Source organism: Nanorana parkeri, unplaced genomic scaffold (genome assembly GCF_000935625.1).
Source record: "Nanorana parkeri isolate BGI_ZX_2015 unplaced genomic scaffold, ASM93562v1 scaffold1191, whole genome shotgun sequence".
Lineage (NCBI taxonomy): Eukaryota > Metazoa > Chordata > Amphibia > Anura > Dicroglossidae > Nanorana > Nanorana parkeri.
The window spans coordinates 98,130-115,176 of NW_017307459.1; the positions used below are offsets into that span (position 1 = coordinate 98,130).

At 41.5% G+C, this 17,047-nt stretch overlaps 1 protein-coding gene and 1 long non-coding RNA gene across 2 annotated transcripts in view; one reads left to right on the forward strand and one right to left on the reverse strand.

Annotated features, from left to right (window-relative positions):
- Nucleotides 1-9,469, forward strand: part of LOC108796903 — a 16,056-nt gene extending 6,587 nt beyond the window's left edge. The window contains exons 3-4 of the long non-coding RNA XR_001941838.1: nt 6,050-6,053; nt 9,368-9,469. This is a non-coding gene — a long non-coding RNA (uncharacterized LOC108796903). The remainder of the gene's footprint in view (nt 1-6,049; nt 6,054-9,367) is intronic.
- The window catches only part of PLCXD3 (phosphatidylinositol specific phospholipase C X domain containing 3), a 96,334-nt gene that overhangs the window by 41,456 nt on the left and 37,831 nt on the right, over nt 1-17,047 (reverse strand). The window lies entirely within an intron of this gene.

Below are 17,047 nucleotides of genomic sequence, written 5' to 3' on the forward strand. Positions count from 1 at the left end.
CACTTGCAGAGAGATCAGCGTCCCTGGTTTCCTGCTAACCAGGGACACTGATCTCCAAGCAGCTAACTCTCCCTGGCGGCCCAGGAGTCTCCCGCTCCCGGCCGCCAAGGAGAGAAGCACTGATGTGTCTTTTTTTCTTTATTCTGACACGAGCGATGTCAGAATAGAAAAAAAAAAAGAACTTTCCCATTGAAAAGCATCGGGACATTACTATTGGCTATTTCAATTTGCAATAGCCAATAGTGAACTAGCATTGTACCCGCCCTCTGCTGCAGTTCCCCATCAGGTCCATCAGCAGTTTTTTTTTTTACAGTAGCAGAGCCGCCGGACAATAGGAAACTATTGGGCAGAGCTAGCTGTCACTGCTAGCTCCGCACAATCGTTTTCTATTTACTTTTTTTAACTTTTTTCACTCTTTTTCTGTTCTGCTCGTCCCTCTGAGGGACCGAGCAGAACAGCCGAGCCGAATGCCGCTCAGCCAGTACAGAAAGCAACCACCAGTACAGAAAGGAACTGATAGCAATAAAAATATTGCCAGAACTTCTCACTCTTACCCATTGTGCTAAAACATTTTTCTCGGTCCTGGCAGAATATTTGGAGTAATCTCTACAATAGGGACGCAGTCGGCAATAAAACCTAGTAGAGGCTTTAACGCTTCCCCACTCTATCCAAAAGAAAATAAGACATTTTGGTAGTATAATTCAGTTGGTAGTATAATTCAGTATAATTTATTTATCTTAATCTAATTTAAATTATTTAATTTAACAAACAAGTTATTGAAAGGGGCTGCCTCCACACTGCGAGGGTTAACTGCTAAATTTTGCATAGAAGACAGGAAAAAACTGTTTGACGTACCTGACCCCCACTCACTCTGAATTCAGCACTCTCCTCTTCTCCCCCTCCACTCTAGTTTTGGACTGTCCCTGTGTGTCCTCATGTATAATGCATTGCTATGGAGCTTGCATTGTACTTGATGATGTCAGCGGTCTTTTGACTGCTGGAACAAAGGGCAGAAGAGGCTGCAGGGACATTAATGAAAGAAGATGTGGTAATTTATACATTTTTTGCATTGCAATTGTGATCAGTGAACCACAAGTGCAATGCCCAGACTCCTGCAGACTCTTCTCTGAGCCCAAGATCCATACTTCTGAATGGACCTTTGGTTATGGGGCTGCAGAAAGCAATCAAGAAACTACAAGCTGCGGTGGCAGACAGGACTCTAAGTTAGGTGGGTGGGGGTAGTTTGAGGGTGGGGGTTTGGGACTATGACCATGTTTCATATTACAATGTAAAGGTATTTTGCAGCACTCCTTACCAGATTTCCTGCATAGGTTAAAGGTGGGTGCTTGCAATGACTGTGGATGGTGCACCTAACAAACTGATTGTACCACCAGATGTGCCACCAGCACACCAAATCAATTTTTAAAACTAAAAAAAATATAAATTTATTGATGCATGCTGACTGTCAAATAGAAGTGCTTTTGGAGCCGCGCAGATTCACCTTCATCAGGCTCAGAGCCTCAGCATCATCCCTGATCCTGATGAAGGGGACCCTGCAGGGCCCCCGAAAGTGCTTGTATTTGAGAGACAGCATCTGTCAATAAATGGACGTTTTGAAAATTGATTTGGTGTGCTGGTGACACATTTCTACAATCATCGTGTTTCATGTTATACCCTAAATATGGATGAAGCGTAATCACAAAAGTGGAGTATGCTCTTAATTCAAGGCAGACCTTCTTTTCATGCTTCTCTTGGTGGTGAAAACACAGAGGGGTTGATTTAGCAAAGGAGTATATAGGCTGGTTACTCTTTACAGTCAATTTTGACTTTCCAAGGGAATTTTTCCTTAGCTTTGTGAATTAAGTGAAGTGGTGCTGACTTTAATTGTCCAATCCTGTGCAAGTTACATTTTCTTTGTATGTGATTTTGTATACTTCACCACATTCACATTAAGATAAGTGAAAAGTCCCTTTCTAAATGAAAATTAACTTTGTAAGGTGAATGTGCTCAAATCCTCAACCCCAGAATGTTTCTGATCTGGATAGCTTTCCTGACTGAAGCCTAATTCACCTGGTTCTGCTGTTCGACTGCTGTTGAACTCTGATGCTGGTCTACACTGTTTGGATAATAAAACCTTTTAAAGAAAATATTTGAATAGAGACTGTATAGTCGCTGCAGCATTCTTCAGACCTTGAAGTACAACTCTTGTCTTTTCACATTTCTAAATTGCTCAACTCCATCATTTTCAATCTCTGTGTTTCTATTTTATTGAGTTAAGAGAAGGCATTCCTCACCCCACCTTACAATTTGAGAAGCACTGATTGAGAGAAAAAGGAAAGCTGGACATCTTTGAATCAAAGCTACATTTAGCTCTGAGCATAACACTTCAAATTATACTTTGCAAACTATCAGCAAAATCCTGCTTATTACTGCCTATTTTCTCTCCCACTGTACGAAGTGACAGCAATCCAGTACAGCAACAAGGCTATTGTCAAGATAATAAGCCTTCATCTAAGTGTGAGACTGGGAGCAAAACGAGTGCTGAGAATTGCTGCCTTAAAGATGTGAGAAAGAGAAACAGAAATGGTACAAGAATATTGCTGAAAGTCTACCAACCAAAGTCTGAAACAAGGAAGAAGGCTAAGCGGAAAAATAAGATGATGCTAATTATCAAGGAGACAAAAGAAATAAGAACAGAGGAAGGGGATGGAGAAAAGATAACAATGGAGGGAAGGAAAGAGAGAAGGAATGAGAGAAAGGAAGGGAAGAGAAAAGGATAGAGGAAATGCCAGTGTGAAGGATGGGGGGAAGAGAGGAGGGAAAGAAAGAGATAAGAATGGATGGAGGGAAGAGAAGATAGAAGAATAGAGTTAAGGGAAGAGAGAAGGATAGAGAGAAGGAAAGAGCGAAGAATTGAGGAAAGAAGGTAGGATAAAGGGAAGGGAAGAAAGAAGTATGGATGGAAGGGAAGAGATAAGGCTAGAGAGAAGGGAAGAGCGAATTTTAGAGGGAAGGAAAGACAAAACAATTGAGGGTAGGATGAAGGGAAGGGAGACGTATGGATGGAAGGGAAGAGAAAAGGATTCAGAGTAGGGAAGATAAAAGGATAGAGGGAATAGAAGAGGGAGGTTTAGAGGGAAGGGAAGAGATAAAAATGGAGGGAGGGGAGGCAAGGTAGTATGGAGTGACTGAAGGAAAGAGCAAAGAATGGAGGGAATAGAGGAGAGAACACTGGAGGGAGGGAAGGGAAGAGAGAAGGATAGAGAGAAGGAAAGAGAGAAGGGAAGGGAGGGACTGAGGAAAGGGTAGAAAGGATGGAGGGAGGGAACGGAAGAGAGAAGACTAGGGGTAAGGGAAGAAAGAAGGATAGATGGAAGAGAAGCAATAGGAATGACAAAAAGGGAAGAAAGAAGAATGGAGGGAAGGAAGGAAAAGTAAGGCAATAATGGTAAAGGGAAGAGAAATAATGAAGAAGGAAAGGGAGAAGGATGGAGTAAAGGGAACAAAGAAGGATGGTGAGAAAAAAAGAGAAACAATTATTATGGGAAAGAAAGAAGGATGGTGGAAAGGTGAGAGAAGAATTGTCGGAAGACAAGTAAAGAGAAATAAAGGTAATGTAAATAGAAGGGAGGAGGGAATGAATGAGAAGGGGGAAAAAATATGGTAAATAATGGAAATAGAGCGCAAAAGCAAATAACGGGTGACAAAAGACAACTGGGTTCTAAATTTAATGCAGTAAAAGCATGTGGTACATAATTAATGTGCTACAGTATTTTACATCCTTGAACTTTATTCATGCAAATAACCAATATGTTAATCCACAAACGCTATTTATAGTAATTCAAAGATCTCTAGATCTCAGACAGCAATAATATAGCTATTCTATTAAAGGTTAGTTAATATTACAGGGTAACTGACATCCTCCTGGAGATGTGATATTAAAAATGGAGAGAGCCATTTGCCCTAAATCCACCTTAAATGAAAAACACAGTACAAGTAATTGGGTAATTAAAATGTTCAGTACGGTTAACCCACAGACATATAGGTTGTAGTGCCATAAGATGGTGACATTGTGCAGCCAGTATCTGCCTCTGCTTTTTCATATTCAACTGGTCTATTTTGACATTCAAGGAAAGACAAAGTAACATGGTTTATTGTCCCCTGTCACACAGGATATCTAAATATGTTTTCCAGTTCAATTGTCCTTTAAACATTTGCTGGAAGAACATTAAATCTATAATGAAAGACTCTTAGCACTGAATGATGGCTGTGCATAGTCCGCAAGTTATGTATTCTTAACCAAAATCAATTTCTTGTCAGTATTATTTAGGATTATGACCAACGGCGTGCCAAAAACATTGGAGCACAGATAGAAATCCTGAGCAGATTGGTCTAGTTCAGGCCGTAATGAAAAGAAAAGCAGAGTACCAAGACTAACAATGGACCAGAGCTGAGACATATTGCCAAAGAGAATCTAACACTATTTCTTACTAAAATAACCACAGTGCATAACTGTAATTTAATTTGAGTAAACCATCAGCCCTTTGTTCATATTCAGGGCAAAGTGGCAGTGTCTGTGTAAACCGCTCACTCCCAACTCATTGATATTCAACTCCTTGGTGATCCCCCGCCACTTCTACCTCCATCCCAGCCACCACCAAAATATACAATATTGGTTGGCATTGGAGCCTAGAGGGAGCAATGATGTCACCATGTCAGTCATGTGGCAGTGTGCAGGCCTTGCAATTGGAAGCTAGGCCAAAGCACCGCACCATGGGATGAAGCACCACCTTTTCCCAAGAACTGAGTATTTGTTCTGGTTGTAATGAGGGCAGAGTGGCCGAAGATCGCTGGCAAACATGAATATTAGTGGGAGTGTGCTCCACCATTAACATAATATTCTCAGGTAGACTTCCAGGTCCTCTTGGTGACCTGAGGGACAGCTAACTCCCCATACAATTTTTCCCCTTTCTTACTCTCAGCTTTATGGGCCAGGATGAGTTAAAACGTCTGTCTGGCTTTTATAGTTGTTGGTGTCCCAATGACAGATGAAGAAGCAAGTGGCGGCTGGCCGCAATTCAGGATGGCCGAGCAGTGTTCCAAACACCAACACAGCATAAAAACTATTTTTTAACATAAGTCGCTATTTACAGTTTTGCGTACCGTAATTTTTTTACCTTTTCGCAAAAAGGCGCAATTTCAAATTTGCAAATATTTGTTATTTATTAACTCGATACAGTTTTATCTTTTAGATTTAGTCGTAAAATTATTATTTTTTTGTGCTCTGATACTGATTTTCGTGTGTTTTAACAATTGAATGGTGTATTTTTATCGGTTTAATATTAATTTGAGAAACATTTGCGCAATTATCGCAGGGCCTACAAATTTAGTATCACCATCTTTTTATACTACCGGGCCTGCGCTTTCAGAAAATATATGGTTTGGGGGGTCTTTTACAAACGCTAGCAACGCAGCAGTTGAAAATCAAATCAATAGGAAAAAATTGCAAAAATGGCTTGGCCAGCTGATTTGAAAAATGTTCCGGAGGGCTTGGCAGCGAAAGGGTTCATAGTAAGGGTACTTGAATGTATTTTCAAGATTTAACTCTTGAGTTTAGTGTTACTTTAAATATTTCACGCTCTTATTATAGCTAAAGTTTTCTCTGTCTTTCTTGATAACACATGACCATCTAAAGTGATTTAATGTCATCTTATTTGATTTATTAGAAATACAGACAATACAGTACAATGGCCATTCTTTGTAAGACCAGGCTTGTCTGGACCCACATGCTCTTTGGAACATGGTGCTTACATCATGTCTGTCAATATAATCTGTCCTACTGTACCGCTAATGAAATAATACATGAAGTTCAATTCAATTAGATAAAAGGTTTCTGTATGTTGTGTTTATGACTCTCAGTATCCAGATCCTGTATGATGATGCTAGGCTACCTTTACTAGATTTCAAAGCTTTATTAAAAAGCCCCTGTCCAAGGCTAGCGAACAAACAGGCTTCAGCAATGTGCAAAGTACAGTAAGCCATAAAACAGTCCTGTAATCAACAGCACTGCAGGCAGCATTAGCACTGTTGAATTGAGCACTTTCAAGGGGGCAGGTTGGACTGCTGGACATTCAGACCATTGCACTCTGCAGCCTGGATCTTTAACATGCAGGGGATTTTAACAGAGACTTCAAAACTTTAGTACTTTACAAAAAAAAAGTAAAAAAAAAAACACTTTCATCATTTGCTGTTTATGCAGCCTGGATACATTACAGTAATGAAAGGTTCAATTGGACTTTAAAGATACCCTGTCACCAACTATTGCAGGTAAAAGCACAGAAAAATCCCTGGCACATCCCCTTCCTTACAATTACTGTCTATGCTGGTCCAGCTCCTTCACCCCGCCCTCATTACCCTATGTAACCTTTTATGTAGCTTCAGGGTAGGTGCGAAGGGTAATGCTATTAAGCAGGGGTAGGCATCCGCAGCACTCCAATGGTTGTTGAACTACAAATACCATTAGGCATTGCAAGCATGACAGCCACAGGCATGCCTCCTAGTGGCAAAGGCATGATGGGATTTGTAGTTTCACCACAGCTGGAGTGCTGAGGATGCCTACCCCTGCTGTACCCCTGTGACACTTTAGTGACATCTTGGAATCTGCAGGGAGTATAGGAATTTCCTGTGCTCCTCAATTCCATCTAGGGGCACCAGTGCCGTGTGAACGCCATCCATCGCTGGGCTTATAAATCAGCCTCTAAGTGTCCCTTTCACACCAGTGTATTGTCATACGACACATGGCACCCCACCCCAAAGCAATCAAGCAAAAAGTTTCCCTTATCATCTATAATGTTCTTCACACTAGTCCGTGCCATTATATATATTTATAGGTATGGTAACACACTAAAAGTGCAATACACACTTTAATTAGTGCAATTTAAGTCACATTTTCACGACTTTATATGTGTCTGCAGGGCGGAAATTGGAACAAAAGTAGTAAAAATGACATATAAACTGCACGTCACGTTGTGTTAGCTGGAACATTCTAAAAATGTATATAAGTTTACAAATGCACAGGTATGAATGAGCCCTAAATACAGGTATTGAAGCAGCAAGGTGCCTCAACAGCCCCGAAGCATGAACAGCATTGATTTCCCATGGCACATGGTCTATGGCCAGCTAACAGCCAACTAACACACTCGGTGGTGCCAATGGGAACATTAAAAATACATTTAAGTGGTGATTTTCCTTTGTTTTCTCAGCATTCTCTGTAAGCCATAAAATCTAAAGTAAACTACTTCCTATTACCCCCAGCCCTTCTTCCTCAACCAGAAGAGGTGTAATGGGTATTGATTTGCATGTTTATTGAGCATTTATGGGAGTCTGAAAAGATTTTGGAATGTTCTGAGAGAGCTTATGAAATGCTCCTGAATGCCTAGAAAATATTATAGGCGACTGAAATGTATCTCATAGAACGTTCATTTGAGGCTCCTAAAGTAGCTAAGCTTACTGTGAATGACCATTTAGCTTGCTAAAGCACTGCGTGTCATAAACAAGTACTGTTTGACAGAGCGTTGCCACCATATATCAGGAAATGCCTTCAAGGCAGGATCACCAGGTTTTGTGTTAATGAAAGCTGCAAATTTAAAAATACTGAAAATTACCTATGAAATGACATGAACCTGATAAAGCTGTAATTAGTAATTGGGTTTACATATTAGGAAATTAAATGTACATGTTTGTTTTATCATTAACTATATATATAAAGCAATTCACAGAGCCAGTCACTCTATGAATATCTGTGAACATTCCTTATGAGCGTATAGAGGCAAGAATATAAGAACGTTCTTATATTTTCATTTCAAGTCGAATGTAACATTTGGAAAATACTGTATTATGGCCACAAGATGGAGCTAAAGAGCATAGGAAAAAACGATTTCCCTATGCTTCTTAGCTCCATCTAGTAACCATAGTGTGGTATTTTCCAAAAGTTACTTTCGACCTGAAAACAAAATATATTAAGAACATTAATTTTGATCTCTTCTCACACAGAAAGAATGTTTTCAGTGATATACATGGTGAATGATTTAGCAAATTGTTTATAAGTCAACCTCTAAGTGTCCTCTGTTATCTTGTGAGCACATGCAACTGTTTCTACATTCTTTTAAAAAATAACCCACCAAATATAAAATACTAGATAGGACATGATGAGTTTTACGCACATAGGAGTGATGGTCAGGTGCCCACCAGAATGTGACCATAGAGGGTCGGGGTGCTGTGTTGCACTGAGGTAATGCGTGTTACATGTGTTAAACCCCAATCACAGCGCACACTTGTAAAAGAAGAAAAACAAAAAATGAGAACAAATGAACCAAAAATAAATATACAATGTGTCACAAAATCATCCTTGAATATGTCAATCAAAAGTCCATAAGAGTCCAACAGGGTTATTAGTGCTGATCCTCACCAGGTAAATCATAAAATCTCAGTAGATACTGAAGTAGGTTCCACACCATCACTTTCAATGTGCTCCCATCTACACTGAAAACTCACCAGAGGTGGTGCGCCCTTGTAAATATATACATAGGTCAAAACAAGACTCTCAACGTTGATTCTTCACCTCACGGGTCTTGAGGAGGAAGTCCGTGGATGATGAAGCACGTTGGGTGGAGTCTACTGACATCACTGTCGCTGTTTTTTCTTGGGAGAAAATAGCCTTTGCTTGGAAGGTTGTTGACTTGTATATTTGCTTCAGGGAACTTATGTTCTTGTGCTGGATGCACAAGTGCACTTCGATCTTATCTCTTTTATATAATTATTATTTTTATTATACAGGATTTATATAACGCCAACAGTTTGCGCAGCGCTTTACAAAATGGGGGAGACAGTACAGTTACAATACAGTTACAATACAATTTACAATACGATACCATTTCAGTACAATAGGGTTAGGAGGACCATGCACGTGAGAGCTTACAATCTAGTAGGAGGGGCAAGTGATACAAAAGGTAATAATTGTTTAGATTGAGTTAGTGGAAGAAATAAAAGGGCAGTTATGTTGAGATGGGATAGGCTTCCCTGAAGAGATGAGTTTTTAAGGATTGCCTAAAGGTTGGTAACGTAGGAGATAGGCAGACAGATTGGGGTAAGGGGTTCCAGAGGATGAGAGACACTCTGGAGAAGTCCTGGAGGCGAGCATGGGAGGAGGTAATTAGAGAGCTAGATAGCAGGAGGTCTTGAGAGAAGCGGAGAGGACAGTCTGGGTGATATTTTGAGATGAGGTGGGGGATGTAGTTTGGGGAAGAGCTGTAGATGGCGTGTATGTTTCTGTTAATATTTTGAATTTCATGAGTTGGGCAATTGGGAGCCAGTGGATGGACTGGCACAGAGGGGCAGCAGACATTGAATGGTTGGTAAGGTGGATGAGTCTGGCAGCAGCATTCATGAAAGACTGAAGAAGGGATAGGCTGTTTAGTGGTAGGCCAACAAGAAGGAAGTTACAGTAGTCAAGGCGAGCTGTTTTACCCTATGAGTTCTTCTATGTCATTTTTCTGTCTATGATGGGATACTGATATTGGGAGACTCATGACAACGTTTGAGAAGATGATCCAATGTGTGAATTACGGAAAGAGAAGGGAATTGACATTGAGAGCCTTGTTCTGACCTATGTACTATACTGTATATACAGGGGTCTATTCACGAAGCTGCCGAGGGATCTGGCCGTAGCTTCGGCCGATCCTTCGGCTATCTTCGGCCCCAGGACCCCTTCGGTTCAGTAGAACCGAGGGGGTGCTGTACGGGCTATTCACAATAGCCCGTACAGCTCCCGATCATGGCCGAGCGGCTCAGTCAAGCCCATCGCAAAGAAGGTCACATTACCTCTGGTGAGTTTTCTCTGAGGATGGGAGCACAGTGAAGGTGGACGGTGGGGAACCTACTTTGGTGTCTACTGGGTTTTTATTATTTATGTGGTGAGGATAAGCATTCATAATCACACTGTTGGACTGTTACGGACTTTTGATTGACATATTCAAAGACACTTTTGTTATACTTTGTATATTTATTTTGAATTCATTTGTTCTCGTTTTTTAGTTTAATTCCATTGAGTGAGCGCTGTAATTGGGGTAAAACACTATTGATAAGGCCTTGTCTTGTTGGGAGGCTTACACAGCTGCTGGTAGGGTGCGTGTTTCTTATACACATTATTACATGCGATCCTGACCATAGCGTTTATATGGTGATAAAGCCTGTGATGGGTGAAAACTAGTGAGATCTATGCAGTACAAGCTCAGCTGTCTCCACTACATATCACTACATGGTTTCCAACTTTCAAAAACATGTCCTTTATTTATCCATCTCTTTTGGTAAAGAAGAGAAATGTTCAAGCTGGGCTAATCATATTGCTGTAGCAGTCATGGCAGACAGACATATGCTATGCTATGGGACTTAGCTGTACAAGGGACTCATGGCATGGTGGAGTCTTCTGGTGGGTTGGAAGACCAGCCCCCCCAGTGGCTGCATTGATTGCTATGGCAGAACTTATCCACGCTGGCATCAAAAACACTAAAATCTATAAGCATTAATATTTTAAAAGTTTTAAAAAATCTGGACAGTGAAAGGAGAAGCAGCAGTCTGCAGTGCTATGCCCCTATACCTGGTCTATTCTAATGGTGCAAAGCTCCAGCACTCCAGCAAGTGCCTCCATAGCTGTCGGAATAAAGTTACACTTTCACATATATCTTCAACAACCATAACTCAAAAGCCTTCCTTCTCTCCTCCCTTCTTTCTTTCTTTCCCTTCCTTCCATCCTTCTTTACTTCATTCCCTCCTTACTTCTTTTCTTCCTTCTTTCCTTCCTTTCCTCCCTCTTCCTTCCTTCCTTCCTTCCTTCCTTCCTTCCTTCCTTCCTTCCTTCTTTCCTTCTTTCCTTAATTTTAAATGTCACATCTCTTTTTTATAATTCCATATTGCCTTCCAAACTCTCAGCTTTACTTTTGGCCTTTGCCGCAGTGTTAAATTGTAATAGCGGCATTTGGAAAGGCCTCCCTGGAATGTCAAAACTTAGACAACAATAATTTGGAAGACCCAGCTGGCTCACAAATGCTTTCAGCCACAAGTGCGGCTCAATCATAGTTATTTCAAGCCTATAATAAGTGACATACACGTTGTCCACCCACACAGTCACTGAAACTCTAAATACAGTATTTAAACCCAAATATTCTGAAAAGGGGAGAAGACGAGTCAACAGAAGATAACTTATTACAAATTAAAGAGACAAAAACACAAACAGAGGATCTCATGTTAATTAAAGAGGTCCTCCAGCAAAATCCTGTACAATAGCCCTCTACTCCTATGTGTGAGCTGTGTTTTGTAACCCCCCTGCAGATCAATTGATGGACAAGCAAAGGCTGCCTTCCAATCAGCTCTGTTGTAAGCAATTTCGTGCCCTAAGCTGACTTCTCAAACATGCCCCAGCTGTAAGGATGAGTAACGTCTGAACTGCAGGGGTCTCCAGCTGCTCTGCAAGCCGGATGGCAGGAATGGTTTTAGTCCAAATAAAGTATTTTTGTTTCAGTTTCCTGTACACTAAACATTTAATAAAGAAGTTTTTGCTACAATACTTGTCTTCAATTTTCTATTCCGCCACTAGATTCTGTGTTCAGTAAATTAAATGACAGCCAATTAGCAATGTACCGGTAAAATGCTTTTAATGACAATGCTGTCATATTTTTATTGGGTGATAGCACAGTATTTGATATCATTTGTGTTCTATATTAATAAAGATTTTTGATGTTGATAGTAAATACGCTTTTTGACCCTATATGTAACCTCAAAGGCTCGACTGGCTTTTAGTGGCCAGCTTTGCTTTTGTCAAATTACAGCCAGCATCAATCAGCCCACTTCCTCTGAGTGCAGGCTGTCATAGACCCGCCTCCAGTCTGTGAGTGGACAGTAAAGGCAAAGTACAGTGAGCAGCACAGTGGCTCAGTGGTTGGCACTTCTGCTTTTCAGGAAGGGGGTCTCGGTTCAAATCCCAGTCAGGACACTATCTGTGAGGAGTTAGAATGTTCTCTTGTGCTTGTGTGAGATTCCTCCAAAGACATGCTGGAAGGTAAATTGGCCCTGTATGCACGTGAGATAGGGACCTCAGCTTGTAGGATTGAAGGCAGGGAGTTATGTGAATGTGCTGTATATAAAGTACTGCTCAAATTGTTGGCACTATATAAATACATTAAAAAGTAGCACAGTGATGAGCTCAACATATTAGTCTGACTGACACTAATAGCTCTGTAATAAGCAAAGCTGATGTTATCATAAAGAGTAGAGGACTGTCTCTAAAGCTGCTGGTAGGGGACAAGCTTCTACTCAGGCTGTGGCTACTTTCTAAAGAAAATTAACGGTCAGACTTTAAACTCATTGACATGCCCGGCGCTACCATATAGGCAGGTCAAGCAATTGCTTGATGGCGCCAGCGGGGGGGGAATGCGACTGGCCGCAAGATGGCCATGGCGGCTCTGATCACACCTGCCAGCGCTCCCTCTCTCTCCTGCCGGCCTCTGCAGCTTCAGAGCGGCCAGGAGGAGAGAGAGGGATCCTGGATTGGAGGTGACAGGTTCGATAAAGAGAACCTGTCACCTCCAAATGCTATCACACAGGGGCTTGTTAGTTAGCTCCTGTGTGATAGCAATAAAGTAAAGTGACAAAAATAAATAAAAAATTATAAAATAAATAAACATTTATGAAAAAATAAAAAAATTATGACAAATAAAAAAGTGAAAGAGAATCATATAAATAAAAATGTAAAAAAATTAATATAAATTAAAAAAATTAAAAAAGTGTGTGTGTAGCCAAAAATCCTTGCACCGGCCCTGCTCATTGACGGGAATTTATCAAAACTGGAGCAGACAAAATCAGGAGCAGCTGTGCATGGCAATCAATCAGCTTCAGATTCGATCTGCTTCAGTTTTGATAAATTCCCCCCATTTTTTTTGATGCACCTTTATTTAGCTGATTTAAACTCAAAGTTGAGTTGGGTCTGAAACCATCTAACCAATCAGATTTCCAGGCAATTTCAGAAGAGGTCAGCAAGGGCAGCCACCATTTTTCTCTCTGCAAAGGTTTCCTCTAAAGTGACACAAAACTCAGGAGTTAAATCTTAAAAATGTATTCAAGTACCTGAACTATTAACAGCTACTACCTTCATTGCTATTTTTGAAAACACGTTGTACTTGCTACCTGCCTTCATGCTGATTCTCTGGTTCAGAATTTTCCAAGTTAATAGCCTGGAACAAGTATGCAACAAGTGAATTCAGAACTCTCAGGGCTTGTTCACACCAATTACAGCGCGTTCCAGTGCGGTTAGCTGCTGGAACACACTGTATCGCATACTAAACTTCCCCCTGTGTTCGGGGACCGCAAAAAATGCTGCAGAAATGCAGGGGGGAGTTTAGTATGTGCCAGTGTGTTCCAGCAACTAACCGTGCTGGAACGCACTGTAATTGGTGTGAACAAGCCCTCAGAACTGCAAGCTTGTTTCGGGTAAGACCTGTACTTGACAGCCAGGTAACGAGCATTTTCAAAATTGAGAGGTAGCAGTGGCGACCCCCTGATTTATCTCAGCCCATGCTTCCTTTAATGATTCTTTCACTTTATCGGTGATGGTATGTCTCTCGGCATCCTCACGTCCTATACAATGTGTATAGAACGTCATGACTCAGGGTCCTTAAATCACTTCAACGGAGGGGGGGGGGCTCCAGGAAACGGTCTAACAGCTGTCTGGCCCACAAGGATCAGGTGAGTATAACTTTTTTTTTTTAACCTAGACACAAACGAACACTTAACCCTTGCAGTGCAGGGGCAGCCCAACTGCAAGGGTTAATACAATTTGTGCCCGGAGTTCTGCTTTAAGACATAACATATCAAATGCTTGTGGGTCTTCTAAAGCCAATGTTTTTTAACTAATGTTCCTCCCCTCCTGCCAATCTAACTTCCAGTTCCTGCAAATAATTAGCTCAGCAGCATCAGAAGTAACTGTCTGCCTCAGCTTACTTCTCTAACACACCACAACTCATGTGCCTTTGGACTGGCAGTATTTATCAAGGCTGGGCTGGAAAGTAGACAGTCAGAAGGTATTGCATCAGATGAGAGACATTAGGAACGGATGCACAGAAAGTTTACACTCCGAAGCATGAGCAGTGAGTATTTCGCTTTTTTAATTTCGTATGCAATGTCTTTAGCGTACTGTAACTAGTGTCCGGGACCAAGGCAAGCACTGAACTCACACCACTGATATTCTTTCTGCTCCTCGGAGAAAACCTTAGTTGTCACAGAGGATTGAAACACATTTTGATATGTCATATTGGATATTTTTCCTGCCAGGAGTTGTTCATTTCTGCATCACCATTTGCCCGCCATTTCAAGATGATAATTAGAAGATCTAACACTTAGAAGAGATCACACGCAGCTAAAGCAAGTCTATAATGTCAGGGCTTAGTTTGCTAAGATTTAACATTTTCTTCTGAGAAATAGGATAAAAAAGACTGAAGATAAATCTAACTAGAACAAAGAGTTCAGGAGAGCACACGTCTCATCTGATATTATAAAAGTGTATCTTTAGGCAAAATAGACTAAGTGGTCTATTTCGGCTATTCACTTCTGGCTTGTACGGCTGATTTCAGCCGTACATCAGCTAAAATCAGCCGTACATCAGCTGCCTTCGGTCAGCCAAATACGCTCTGCATGTTCGGCTGAGCCGAAGTGCAAAAGGACTCCTTCCAGATGTTGAATTGGCTGAGCTTTATGCAATGTATAGCAGGTACTGTATATAGGTATATGTGGGCTTCGTAACGCACTGGACTCAGGTCTTCGTAACGCACTGGACTCAGGGCTTACCCGAGACCCCGCAGAGCCCACCTGAGAGTGACCCTGCAGAGCACAACGTAGACCCCGCACTGCCGCATATTCCACCAGGGGGGTGCCCAGACCGGACCTCACTGGGCCCCCCGACAGCCTCAGGCCCTGAGGCCCTGGTGATAGATCCACCCCTGGAAAGGGAGCCGCAGCAGAGGGATGAAAGAGCCACATGCGGCTCCGGAGCCGCAGGTTGCTGACCCCTGGTCTAGACCATTAGACCTAGAGCTTTTTCCTACTATCATCAGCACAGGCATTGTGCAACACAGGTGTTGTGTATGACACCAAATTGTTTATCACTTTGTGACAATTTCACATTTCATAATAATTTTTTTTCACATTTTAGGAATATGATTTTTGAGTTTGAAGCGCAGTGCTATTTCCTTTTTCCTATGTTGGGTGTACTCACCTATTAAGCACAGCTGCTCTCAGAGTGTTATTTGATTCCTAGCGCAGTTTTTTTATATCTAACAGAGCATCCTTGTTGCCTGAAATCCAGGTGCGCTCTTTAAAAGTAACTTACTGTCCTTCTCATTGGCCGGTGAATCCCCCCACCATACTAATGGCCAATAGGAAAAGGTTCGGCCACATAACACCATGGTCACTGTATACCTCAAACTCTTACTATTGGCTGCTAGAGTGATGGGAGGATTCACTGTCGATCATGACGGCAAGGACAGCAAGAAAGACAACTACGTATAGCGTCATTGGAGTATGTGATAGAAATTTCCATTTAACCCAGAATGCTAAAGCCCAACATTGGGCTTCCCCCTCCTGACCTCCAACTAAGGCTCCCCTAGATGTATTTTAGCTTTACTTTTAGATAGTCACCTTTACCCGAAGTATTCAGGTCAGTCACATGACCTCAAGGTCCACCTACTCCTTGGAACTTCTCTGGCAATGGGCGATCCTCAGTGATGCAGAACACTGCTCTCTGCATCATTACACTGTGAGCGTAGGGTGTTGTGGTGACACCCCTTAATACCCTGCACTCACAGGATGTCCTTTGTCTTCCATAATGAAAGCCTTATTCAATCTGAAAGACTGAGGACATCTAGTGGTGGAATGGAATTACTGCATAGGACAGTGCTAAAGAGGTGTTGAGTATTACAGCCATAGCGGCCTTTTATGGGGGGGTTTTCAGTTGCTGAGGTACCCTTTTTTAATTTTTGCACATTCCTGCACTTGCTGCAAAGAAAATAGAAATGCCTGCAGGTACTGCTGGTTACCCAGAAGAGGAGTCACGTTATCAGCACCAAACAATCCCGCAGCTTTTTTTAAAAGAAAGTTATTTACCCAAACCTGTGAATGTAAGAATCTAAAAGTCACTGAAAAAATACAAAGAATCCACCTAATGGAACATTTTATCCTTTTGAAGGACACAACCACATTACGCACATACTTGCTTTACCAACCATTTGTTACTCTTATTTGAGATTTGACTGTTGCCACAGCAACCTAAAACTTATTACATATTTTCATTCTATCCTGCGGTCTCTCTGTGAATAGAGAATGCTCTGCGCTATCGCAGTAAGAAGTCTCTTGCCTTGATCCTTTGTTCTTGCTGGGGAAACACACAATTCCGAACATGAAAAGAGGATTGGATTTAACTCCTATGATGCCTCCACTATAACAGGGCCTTATAGAGAACATAAAAAGGAACTGACAGGCAGGGTTTATATTACAGGGACCGCAGCTAACTGAGCCTAATAAATATATATTACTAGGTTTTCCAGATATGAACACAAATGGATAATTAGTGTGTAGGCACGCATGAATGACTATGGTCGATGACATTCTGAGCTACAAATGGAATTGTGAGTTACAAATGGAATTTGTAGAGCTAACAGCATATGTGAATATTTAGTTTGAGTGCACAGATTATAAGGGCAGTTCTTCAAATTGCAGGAAAGACACTCCGCTGAAATATGAACATTTAGCTTTTAGGACACCTTCACAGCATTCCGGTCCATTGTGCAATGTTATTACCCACGTAGTAACATGCAACATTTTGTGTGTTAATACGCATTATGTTAAAGCAGGCCATTAATTTTTTATGGGCAGCCAATGTACAGCGACGCAGGGCAACCCATACTTGCAACTGTTTGGGGTGGGGATGCTGGCAGTGCACATTATC